The following is a 12,523-nucleotide window of genomic DNA, read 5'->3' as shown; positions in this document are numbered from 1 at the left end:
TAAGACATAGGCACTGGTACAAAAAAGGGGTAAACTTGTTATTGCAGAAACTATTTCTCAAGGCATTTTGTAACATAAACTTGTTATTGCAGAAACTGTTTTGTAATGCATTTTGCAAATTTCTCGATAAGTTGTTTTTTTCAGGCCAGGTGTTGTCTATCTACTGCGGAGCCGGGGTCTTATGACTCTGATTCACTCAGCCTGGAAGCTGGCCACTTTCAGCTTAGAGTGGATAGGGAAAATAACACAAAGGCAAAGTATAAAAACAGCAGGACTTTTCAGGGTGGGCAGAAGCTCATTATCTGTAGTAAGAGGGATGCCTCCCCTTAGTCGGTGTTTCCTGGACGAGTATCTCTGCCCTCGCTGAAGGAGCTTCCCAGCTGATGTTGAATGGACAGATGATGCCTACTCTCCAGTGATGTAAGTTTTTGATCCTTGTATATTGTTAATCACTACAAAAGAGAAGCTTTGCATCTACTTGAGGAGTTGTAAATAAAAATCACTTTCTTGAAAGCGTAACTCATACCTGTTCTTTATTTGGCAATACACCCCCCAACTCTTGAGATAGCCTAGGCCTTTAGCATCCTTTTGAGTGTACACAACGCCACATTGTAGATGGGCGCGCAGAACTCTTGGCAATATCCCTTAGGTTTATTGTTAGAGCCCCTCTTCCTCTAGGGCTATTTCCACATACTCTCTTTTAACTGCTCTCAAACCTGGACTTAAAGCCTGTTCCTTTTGTTTGGATAAAGAGGTATCAGTACCTATATTGCTAGCTTTCACTTGACCTCTTCTTTTTGTCTGAGCAACGGCCTCAGCTTTGCAGTATGAAACCATTAATCTTCAGCCCAGTCTCCAATTCTCTGACAGTTTTAAAAATGCTTAGGAGGCTTATTAAAACAAACTCTTTCCCTGTCTGAAACCAACAAACTCTATTTTGCCATTCCCAGCCCTCCTTTTAACTGCAGAGATTCCCCTTGGATTTGCATGTCAAAGACTGAGCCTCAAAATCCCAACAGCTCTTTTCCTTAAAATGCCTAGAACTGGCCTTTAATGTAATGGTAACTAGCCCTCTATAAAAAGTATGAGTAGAGCAAAGTGCAGTTGATTATGATTTTTATTTCTGGTTATTCACAAACAACATTTCTCAGCTTTGCATTCAGCACATGATATTCAGGTAAGAAACAGTTCTTGTTTCCCAAGCTCCCAGTCTTTTAATAGAGTTTAAATATCACTAAACAGACAATTGCCATCTCCACTACAAGACTTTGGTTCTTCTAGGTCCCATAATCTTCTAATAGATGTAAGCTTCAGCCCAACTTCCTTGGTTCACTTTGCTAATTGCCCTAATTAAGGTAGTAATGCTTCCATCTCTCTGCAATTAGCTTACAAGCCCTTGTTCCTTTTTGTAAATGCAGTCTGTAGCACAACTTCTGAGGCTTAAGGCTTTTGTTTCTTAATTACTAGGAGTTTTTGCCATTTAAAAAGGGAAACTTTTACTTCTAACCTAATTCTCTTTAACATCAGCTACTCTAGCTCCTGTAGAAACTTAACCTTTTAAATTCCAGATAGTAATGAAAGCAAATGCACAACAGTTGACAGCTTCAAAAAAAGAAAAAAAACCCCACCACATTTCAGTATTTAAACCAGGGGCTCTGCATTGCTTACTTATGTGCTTCTTTCCCATTCCTTCCCAGGAATTGTGAAAATCTTTCTCTTGATAACTTAAATAATAGACTTAATTTATAGCTGGGGTCAGGCCTTGGAATCCAGTTCCTCCATCTCTCCAGGTGTGGCTCCATCAGGCTAGGCTCAGCTATCATATGCTGACCCCTGAGAAATCTCTCCCTACTGCTAAGGCTCCTCCTTTGTAGTGTCTGGCAGCCTATACCTGTGCAGTGCTTACTCACTCTGATGCACATTTAGATTCTCCTGGAAAGTAATCTCTAGAGAGGCTTGGAAATGTAGTAATGTCTTGGCAGCATCTTAACTTTAGGCTTATCTGAACCTATTTAGATACAATTTTTATAAGCTTAAAAAGACATCTTTCAGTTCAGGGACTAATACTACCTAGCAAACACCTTACTGTTGCGCATGAAGGTGGACCCTTGGCCTGGTGCAGGATTGGTATGGCTCTCTGGTCGGATCCAGAGAGTGCCTGCCACCAGGAGGCGGAGCACAGGAGGAGACAGAGGCTAGCTGGAGCTTCGCCAATAGCAACCTGGGGTTTCCGCAGGTTGAGCCTATGGGTACCCGGGCCGCCTGGTCTTAGGTGGGCCCTGCAGAGTCTCCTAGAGAGGAAGCGCAGGGGAGTGCCCACCATGAATAAGGATGCGCGGTCAATGTCAAAACAAGAATGTCCAGAGGTCGCAGGAGGCCAGAATACAGTGTCCGAGTGGATGGTGAGGATCAAGGCCAGAGTATCAGTCCAGAATGGTCAGCCAAAGCAGGGGTCAGTACCTGTAGTCCGGGAGTAGTCAGGTCAGCTAAAGATCAAGTTCCAGGCAGCAGTCAGATGTAGTCGGTAGACAGACAGAGGTCGGTTCCAGGCAGCGGTCAGACATGGTCAGTGGACAGGCAGAGGTCGGTTCCAGACAGCAGTCAGATGAGGTCAGGAGCAAGCAAAGGTCAGTACCGTGACATGAGTCCAAAGGATACTACCAGGAATGGAGAGACGAAGGAACAGGAGATGTTGGAACAGGAGACGTTGGAAAGGAGACACTGGAACAGGCAAACTAGAGACACCGGCGTGTACAATCCGATTGCCAAGGTGAGGAACAGGAAGCAGGGCCTTGCCTTAAGTATCCGGCCCACGTGACGTCATCGGGAGGTGCTCCTGTGGGTTTTCTTGCCATTGGCCCTTTAAAGGGCTGCAGGTCAGCCGCGTGCGCGTCTAGGGGTGAGGCCGAGGATGCTGACAACGTGGAGCCCCGATGGGAGCTCCGCTGTAAGTCCTGCACAGGAGACTGCAAATGGGGGAGCCGGGGATGCCACGAACTGGCTGCGGCTGCAGAAGAGGAGAGCCAGGAGCTCGAGGACGGGCGAGCGAGGTGAGCAGGGCTGGCCGCAAAGTGGACACGGCTGGGATGCACAACACCTACAGTATAATTATAGATTATTTGGACTCTGTCACCCTTCCTGTTGGACATTTTTGTGAACACACATCAAAAACAAAGGGTATCACTGGTCAAATTTCATATATCTTAAAGTAGTGAACCACATATATCAGGCCAAAAAGAACTCTATTTGTAGGACCTATAACTCGATGAGTTTGTCTATCATTCAAACTCATACTTGGGTACATGGTCCATTTACTTTATTAGTCAAAAACCTTTTTTTTAGTTTTTTATTTTATGGGACTCAAAAAGAGTTCTTGTTCAATAAAGTACTGTATCACTGAAGTGAAGCTGACCCACACACACACGTTAAATATCCTAATGAATGTTTGTAAATGAGTGATGACTTGAAAATCATGAATCTCCCGTTTGGCTACAAACTTGCTAAAGCGATAATGCTTGCAAAAATAATATCACTTCTACCTTCTTATATACATATTGATGATACTCATCTGAGTTGTAAAGTAGCACAAGTCCGTTTCCAAAAAATTTCCCGACATGATCATGTTTTGAACCCCACCAGGTCCTGCTTCAGGGGCAAACAGCTCGTCTGGAGAGGTTTCTCAATGTTAAAATGCAAAACTTTAGTTCAGCTTCATTCACTAAAAATGCTCTCGTGGTTGCATCAAACATTCTTCATGGTGGTCTGAATTCAAGACCGCAATTTTGCAAAAAACATGGCGAACCCTTAGGCTTTATGTACTCACGCCGGAAGTGCTAGTACTGCAGTACAAGTTCTCAACCAGGTCGTCTTTGAGAGCAGGCAACAAAAAGGTAAAAGCATCAAAATATCAGATATTTGGGGGGAGGGGGGGGAGGTCATATGCTCATCAGAAAATCATCAATACGAAGGAAACTCAAAAGTTAAAGAGAGGTCCCAAATGCTCCAAATGATCTCTAAAGAACACACTGTCTGCATCAAGTACAGAAAGAAGTTCCCAACCAAGTCCACAAAACTCAGCCAATCAAATCAAAGAATACCAATTTATTTTCTCATTGAGCCCCTGTGGATGCACAGAACGTAATTTGTAAATCCAAAAATGTTCACGGCGATTGAGACGGGCTTGGATATCACCCCCACGGGTACCCTTTTGGAGCTGTTCTAAAATAGTCCAGCGCAGATCTATGAAAGTATGGCCAGTCTGAAAACAATGTTGGACCAAAGGCACGGTCAGTTTACCAGTTTTAATACAACTCCTGTGCTCTATAAGTCTTGTCCTGATTTTCCTCTTTGTGCGCCCCACATAGATCTTATCACAAGGGCATTGAATAGCATAAATGACACAATCGGATTCACAATTAGTCAAAACAGTCTGTTGCACTACCATACTCGAATTGGGCAAACTCCACTGAGTGCCCGTGATGGCAAGAGCACACATCTCATATTTCCCACAAATTTGATGCCCTCCTGTGGGGAGAGTCATCCGTGTTGATTCAAATGCAGAACATACTACCAAATCCCGGATATTAGAAGCTCGTGAGAAAGCAAACCTTGGATTAGAGCACTTCTTTCTGTACTTGATGCAAACAGTGTGTTCTTTAGAGATCATTTTGAGCATTTGGGACTTCTCTTTAACTTTTGAGTTTCCTTCGTATTGATGATTTTCTGATGAGCATATGACCTCCCCCCCCCCCCCCAAATATCTGATATTTTGATGCTTTTACCTTTTTGTTGCCTGCTCTCAAAGACGACCTGGCTGAGAACTTGTACTGCAGTACTAGCACTTTCTGCATTAATACATAAAGCCTAAGGGTTCGCCATGTTTTTTTTGCAAAATTGCGGTCGTGAATTCAGACCGCCATGAAGAATGTTTGATGCAACCACGAGAGCATTTTGAGTGAATGAAGCTGAACTAAAGTTTTGCATTTTGACATCGAGAAAGCTCTCCGGACGAGCTGTTTTCTCCTGAAGCAGGACCTGGTGGGGTCCGAAACACGATCGTGTCGGGACATTTTTTGGAAATGGACTTGTACTACTTTACAACTCAGATGAGTATCATTGATATGTATATAAGAAGATAGAAGTGATATTATTTTTGCGAGCATTATCGCTTTAGCAAGTTTGTAGCCAAACGGGAGATTCATGATTTTAAAGTCATCACTCATTTACAAACATTCATTAGGATATTTAACATGTGTGTGTGGGTCAGCTTCACTTTAGTGATACAGTACTTTATTGGACAAGAACTCTTTTTGAGTCCCATAAAATAAAAAACTAAAATAAAGGTTTTTGACTAATAAAGTAAATGGACCGTGTACTCAAGTATGAGTTTGAATGATAGACAAACTCATCGAGTTATAGGTCCTACAAATAGAGTTCTTTTTGGCCTGATATATGTGGTTCACTACTTTAAGGTATATGAAATTTGACCAGTAATACTGTTTGTTTTTGATGTGTGTTTACAGTGTGAGAGTTCTGGAATACGTTTGGGCTTATTTTGTGTGATTAATATCGGACATTTTTGTGATACACCAAAATTTAAAAACTAACCACAAGAAGGTGTAACCATCAAAATACCAATGCAAAAACTCATACCCTCCTATCTAATTCTAGAAATGGATGAAATTGCAACTGTATATTTTCTTTTAACGATTTTTGTAAAATTATATATGGAAAAGGTTGGTGGTTTCATATGTTAACACTGTTACCACCCGGTAATCAATACCATCGTATATCTGTAATCATCAACCACCAATCTCCTTCCAACGACAGAATGTTCTTTAGAAAACATTTTTTGAAAAAGATTTTTTAAGCACTTAAAAAAATGTATGTTAAACTCACTACTGAAATAAATTGATGTGCATAATATGGCTAGTGAACATTTGGCTAATGCAGTGGAGATGGGTCATTCATCAGCACAGCACGAGAAGAAAAATATCTCCTGATGAAAGACATTGTCAGAAATGTGACCTCATTGGGAGGACTGTAAGATTTTGTATCATAATCCGTTGATGCCATGGATTTAAAAACATGTTTTGACTTGTTGGTATCACTTGAAAGCCTGGATGTTTAAATATATTGGGCACATTGATTTATTTCAGTAGTGAGTTTAACATGCATGTTTATTAAGTGCTTAAAAAATCTTTTTAAAATTTTTTTTCAAGATTTCAAAACTTTGGCGGGTGAAAATACTATATGGAGACTTGATTAGTTCCTTCATTAAATAAGAGTAAAATGGGACTGAAAAGAAGGAATTTTTTGGACTGAATATATGCTGACTCCAGCCCCTGAAGCAGCAGTTTGCGAAACATGGTACCGTGTTGGGCATGAATTAACTTCAAAAAAATGGGGAAGCAGTGCACTTTTTTAAATACTAAAAATTTTTTGCAAAAATGTTTCAAAAAGTTGTTAAAAATTTGGACCAATGATTAAAAGAATACCCCTTTGATTCATTGATAGAGCACAACGTAAGGCTCTAAAAGATATCAAAGTGAGGGGTCTGTATGAAGGTCCCTTAAGTTTATAAATTCTTTTTGGCAAATATGTCTTTCTGTAATTTGATTGTCAAATCATATCGCTTGTTAAGGCTTTTTTCTAAATTATTGTAGGCTCTAACTCTGAACACCTGCCACAGTTGTCCTTGTCTAGCACAGCCTTTTTCCTATCCTCCCATGTAACCTACTATCCAAGTTTAATAAGCACCTGAGCTGCCCACTTAGTTCCCATCAGCATCCCATTTTTTTCATGTCCAAACACAATATTTCTTGAATCTACCTCCTTGATGATCCTTACTTCTTGTGGATAGGAAGCCTGACGATGGTAGTGGCAGAGCAGGGCCTGCAAACCCTGGAATCTCAACCCAAGGTGTGTCCAGATATTCCGTGTGGGGAAAAGGAGGCCTCTTCCCAGAATCAGCTGGGAGAGGAGATGCTGGTCCCTGTGGGTAAAGTTGGGTTGGCACGCCCACAAAACCATTCTTCTTAAATCTCTGCATAAACACAGAACCTGACATCATATGCATGCAAATTATCTTTAGTGTGCATATTTTGTCTATTATGCACCTATAATTTGGGGCTGAGATACATGTATTTTATAAACCGTGTCATGGAAGAACTGCGAAAACTGCAATGTTTATAAAATACTTGCATAAATGTAGCTCTTACGTAACAGATGTTTTAGTGTGCCCATGGGCCTCAGACCGACCCCAGATGGATCCAGGACTGAACCAAGGGTTGGCGACGTGTCCCAGGATGGCAGAGACATGGTCTTACCCTCTGCCAGGCCTGCAAGCTCCCAGCACCAACAACATGAAGATGTTGGTAGGAGAACGGTCCTCGGACCGTTCCGAGCCCTTGGATCGGCATGGAGCAGTAGGCCGGCCTGAGGATGAGGGCAGACGGAGACCTTGACATGAAGACATGACACCAAGGTTGATGCAATGGTATCACAGACGAGGGTTTGAAGCGAAGACATGACACCAGGGCTGTTGAAGACATGACACCAAGGCTGATGCAACGGCATCAGAGATGAGACGAGGAACTTGATGAAGTCCAGACGAGACGAGAAGCTGGGCAGGTAGACATTGGCACTGTCTCTCAGGGTGCCCTACTCAGCCCACCTTCACGGGCGGACCCAATGGGCTGGTCGCGGACCACCCTGTCCCACTGCGTGCCCTACCCAGCCCGAGGAGGCTGGTCATGGACCACATGGAGAGCGGGACAAGCGCAGGAGAGAATCCAGTCGAGGTGGGACTCTGACGATGAAGCCGATGTCATCCGAAGCACCACAAAGGATGACAAAGGATGCAAGACCACGAGGAAATGCAGCAACAGCCCTTTTATAGGGCTAGCACAGGAAACTCACAAAGGTGGGGCCCAGGGCATATCCGGCCGTAGACACTTTAAATGTAGCAGAGAGGCATGGCCGCGTGCCTAGAAGCAGGAGGGAAGTTGTGCAAGACCGTGGACAGTGGTCCTGCCCGATGTCAACGAGTAGAAGCAGGGCTGGGCCTGGGAAGCAGGCCCCGACAACAGCAGTGGCTCCAGCCACTACAGGAGGCCCTGGGGGCGGCTCCAGTCACCAATCCAGGCCAGGGATTGTGGCCTCCAGCCGCAAAGTTGTACAGGACATCGGCGGCGGCTCCATGCCATGAAGATTGCACTGAAAGTCTATGGCACCAGCCGCAGTGAAGAGGAGACCCGATGGGCGGCCTCCGGGCCACAGGGGGAAGGCAAGTCTGTGGCTCCGGCCGCAAAGAAGGCCTGACTTTGGCGGCGTCCGGCCGCGTCGGGAAGCGGACAGAAAGAGCAAAAGTGAGGTGAGCGGGTCCTGCTTGCGGGGATTAGCTCCACGGGCAGGGTCATAACAGTACCCCCTCCTCAAAGATCCCCTCCTCAAACCTCCTGTCAAGAGTCTGAAGGTAAAAGGTATCAATCCATACCAAATGGAGGTATTCAAGGGTCCAAAAAATGGAACCTGGTAAATCCAGGGACTGAGAGAACCAGGGAAGAAACATCAGAAACACAAGAAGACAACGACAAGAGACCGAGAGAACATGAGACCGAGGGAACACGAGACCGTGCGAGCGGAGACCATGCGAACAGGGACCGCGCGAACAGCGACTGCGCGACCGACAAACAAAAAACACAAAAGAGGGAGCAAGGGAACGGAAAGCAAGGGAACGGAGATCAAGGGAGTGGAAAACGAAGGAGCGAGAGCACGGGAACGAGGAGCAAGGCAACGAGGAGCAAGGGAAACACGTGACCGGGAAGCAATAAGTGAAGACAAGACAAATGAGTGTCTGGATGCAGGCGCCTCCTGCGGGTCGTAAAAATCCAGACAGCTGGCTTCTCCAGCAGGTCGTGTACACAAAGTCCTGAAAAAAATTTTTGGTCCCAAAACTAGTCCAGGAACACAGATAAGACTCAGCAATAAGGCGGATCCAACGCCGGAACACGTTACCAGACACATGGCCTTGCATTTTCTTACATATGGCCTCGAAAGGCCTTGCATTCTGTTGTGCAGGCAGCTCGAAAGGCCTTGCATTCTGTTACGTGTCGGTCGAAACGGCCTTGCATTCTGTTACGTGACGGGTGTTTTAATGTGCCCATGGGCCTCAGCCCGACCCCAGATGGATCCAGGACCAAACCGAGGGTTGGCGACATGTCCCAGGATGGCATCGACACGGTCATACCCTCTGCCGGGCCTGCAAGCTCCCAGCACCAACAACATGAAGATGTTGGTAGGAGAACGGTCCTCCGACCGTTCCGAGCCCTTTCGGAGCTGCCGCTTGGATCGGCATGGAGCAGCATGCCGGCCTGAAGATGAGGGCAGACGGAGGTCTTGACACGAAGACCTGACACCAAGATTGATGCGATGGCATCAGAGACGAGGGTTGAAGTGAAGACATGACACCAGGGCTGTTGAAGTCATGACACCAGGGCTGTTGAAGACATGACACCAAGGCTGATGCAACGGCATCAGAGACGAGACAAGGAATTTGATGAAGTCCAGACGAGACGAAAAGCTGGGCAGGTAGACATTGGCACTGTCTCTCAGGGCGCCCTACTCAGCCCACCCTACTCAGCCCACCCAATGGGCTGGTCACGGACCACTCTGTCCCACTGTGCACCCTACACAGCCCAAGGAGGCTGGTCACGGACCATGTGGAGAGCGGGACAAGCGCAGGAGAGAATCCAGTCGAGGCAGAAGTAGGGCTGGGCCTGGGAAGCAGGCCCCGACGATGGCAGCGGCTCCAGCAAAAGTGAGGTGAGCGGGTCCTGCTCGCGGGGATTAGCTCGATGGGCAGGGTCATAACAGTACCCCCTCCTCAAAGATCCCCTCCTCAAACCTCCTGTCAAGAGTCTGAAGGTAAAAGGTATCAATCCATACCAAATGGAGGTATTCAAGGGTCCAAAAAATGGAAGCTGGTAAATCCAGGGACTGAGAGAACCAGGGAAGAAACATCAGAAACACAAGAAGACAATGACAAGAGACCGAGAGAACATGAGACCGAGGGAACAGGAGACTGTGCGAGTGGAGACCATGCGAACAGTGACCGCGCGAACAGCGACTGCGCGACCGACAAACAAAAAACACAAAAGAGGGAGCAAGGGAACGGAAAGCAAGGGAACAGAGATCAAGGGAGTGGAAAGCGAAGGAGCGAGAGCAAGGGAACGAGGAGCAAGGGAAACACGTGACCGGGAAGCAACAAGTGAAGACAAGACAAATGAGTGTCTGGATGCAGGCGCCTCCTGCGGGTCGTAAAAATCCAGACAGCTGGCTTCTCCAGCAGGTCGTGTACACAAAGCCCTGAAAAAACATTTTGGTCCCAAAACTAGTCCAGGAACACAGACAAGACTCAGCAACAAGGCGGATCCAACGCCAGAACACGTTACCAGACACATGGCCTTGCATTCTCTTACATACGGCCTCGAAAGGCCTTGCATTCTGTTGTGCAGGCAGCTCGAAAGGCCTTGCATTCTGCTACGTGTCGGTCGAAACGGCTTTGCATTCTGTTATGTGACGGGTGTTTTAATGTGCCCATGGGCCTTTGCCCGACCCCAGACGGATCCAGGACCAAACCGAGGGTTGGCGACATATCCCAGGATGGCAGAGACACGGTCTTACCCTCTGCCGGGCCTGCAAGCTCCCAGCACCAACAACATGAAGATGTTGGTAGGAGAACGGTCCTCCGACCATTCCGAGCCCTTTCGGAGCTGCCGCTTGGATCGGCATGGAGCAGCATGCCGGCCTGAAGATGAGTAAATATACAAAAGGGTAAATAACTACAACTCTCTATCCACTTGTCGTATAATTACATATAATATAGAGAGCCCAACAATAATATATGAAATACAAAAATTTTTTATTTAAAGATATCGCACAAATATACCTATATAGACAATAAAACTGAACTAGCACACTCACACATTCATACCCACAAATTAAAAAATATGTTGTATTGAGATACAATATATAACTTAGTTTATGTTACCAATAGAAGTATACAAATAATATTTCAATTGAAACTCAATAAATTATTGTAAACTTTGAATTAGAATTATGTACTGTTTGTGTCCACAAACAGTACATAATTCTAATTCAAAGTTTACAATAATTTATTGAGTTTCAATTGAAATATTATTTGTATACTTCTATTGGTAACATAAACTAAGTTATATATTGTATCTCAATACAACATATTTTTTAATTTGTGGGTATGAATGTGTGAGTGTGCTAGTTCAGTTTTATTGTCTATATAGGTATATTTGTGCGATATCTTTAAATAAAAAATTTTTGTATTTCATATATTATTGTTGGCCTGAAGATGAGGGCAGACGGAGGTCTTGACACGAAGACATGACACCAAGATTGATGTGACGGCATCAGAGACGAGGGTTGAAGTGAAGACATGACACCAGGGCTGTTGAAGTCATGACACCAGGGCTGTTGAAGACATGACACCAAGGCTGATGCAACGGCATCAGAGACGAGACGAGGAATTTGATGAAGTCCAGATGAGACGAAAAGCTGGGCAGGTAGACATTGGCACTGTCTCTCAGGGCGCCCTACTCAGCCCACCCTACTCAGCCCACCCAATGGGCTGGTCACGGACCACTCTGTCCCACTGTGCACCCTACACAGCCCGAGGAGGCTGGTCACGGACCACGTGGAGAGCGGGACAAGCGCAGGAGAGAATCCAGTCGAGGTGGGACTCTGACGATGAAGCCAATGTCATCCGAAGCACCTCAAAGGCTGGCAGGACAAGATGGCTCAGGAGCACAGGACCCCAGTCCACTGCCGGCATCTCCCATGACGGCGACCCGTCACCCGGAGATCCACGGCTGGCAGAACAGAAGGCTCCAGAGCAAGAATGAACAGCAAGGAGGGCTAGAACACCAGGAAGCGAGACATCAGGCGATGAGACACCAGGACACCTGGACGGGGACCTCAGGCAATGAAAACATGGCATGACGAGATGACGAGACGAGACGAGGAGCTCCACGAAGAAGACAGAAGACCTGACGGAGCTCTGGCAGGCAGGAGCCTCCAGGAGTGAAGTAATTCCGATGCAAGGCGACGAGGAAATGCAGCAATAGCCCTTTTATAGGGCTAGCACAGGAAACAGTCACAAAGGTGGGGCCCAGGGCATATCTGGCTGTGGGCCCTTTAAATGTAGCAGAGAAGCGTGACTGCATGCCTAGAAGCAGGAAGGAAGCTGTGCAGGACTGTGGACAGCAGTCCTGCCCTACATCGATGTGCAGAAGCAGGGCTGGGCCTGGGAAGCAGGCCCCAACAACGGCAGCGGCTCTAGCCGCTGCAGGAGGCCCCGTGGGCAGCTCCAGCCGCCAATCCAGGCTGAGGCTTGCGGCCTCCAGCCGCGAAGATGTGCAGGATGTCGGCGGCAGCTCCGTGCTGTGAAGATGGCGCTGAAAGTCCACGGCACCAGACGCGGTGAAGAGGA

General features: G+C 46.2%; 1 long non-coding RNA gene across 1 annotated transcript in view; it reads left to right on the top strand.

The window, feature by feature from the left end:
* The first annotated feature begins 314 nt into the window (after positions 1-314).
* LOC115088818 overlaps positions 315-12,523 on the top strand; it is a 65,615-nt gene continuing 53,406 nt past the window's right edge. The window contains exon 1 of the long non-coding RNA XR_003855909.1: positions 315-420. This is a non-coding gene — a long non-coding RNA (uncharacterized LOC115088818). The remainder of the gene's footprint in view (positions 421-12,523) is intronic.

Source organism: Rhinatrema bivittatum, chromosome 3 (assembly GCF_901001135.1).
Source record: "Rhinatrema bivittatum chromosome 3, aRhiBiv1.1, whole genome shotgun sequence".
Classification (NCBI taxonomy): domain Eukaryota; kingdom Metazoa; phylum Chordata; class Amphibia; order Gymnophiona; family Rhinatrematidae; genus Rhinatrema; species Rhinatrema bivittatum.
This window is presented reverse-complemented; position numbering and strand designations above follow the sequence as displayed.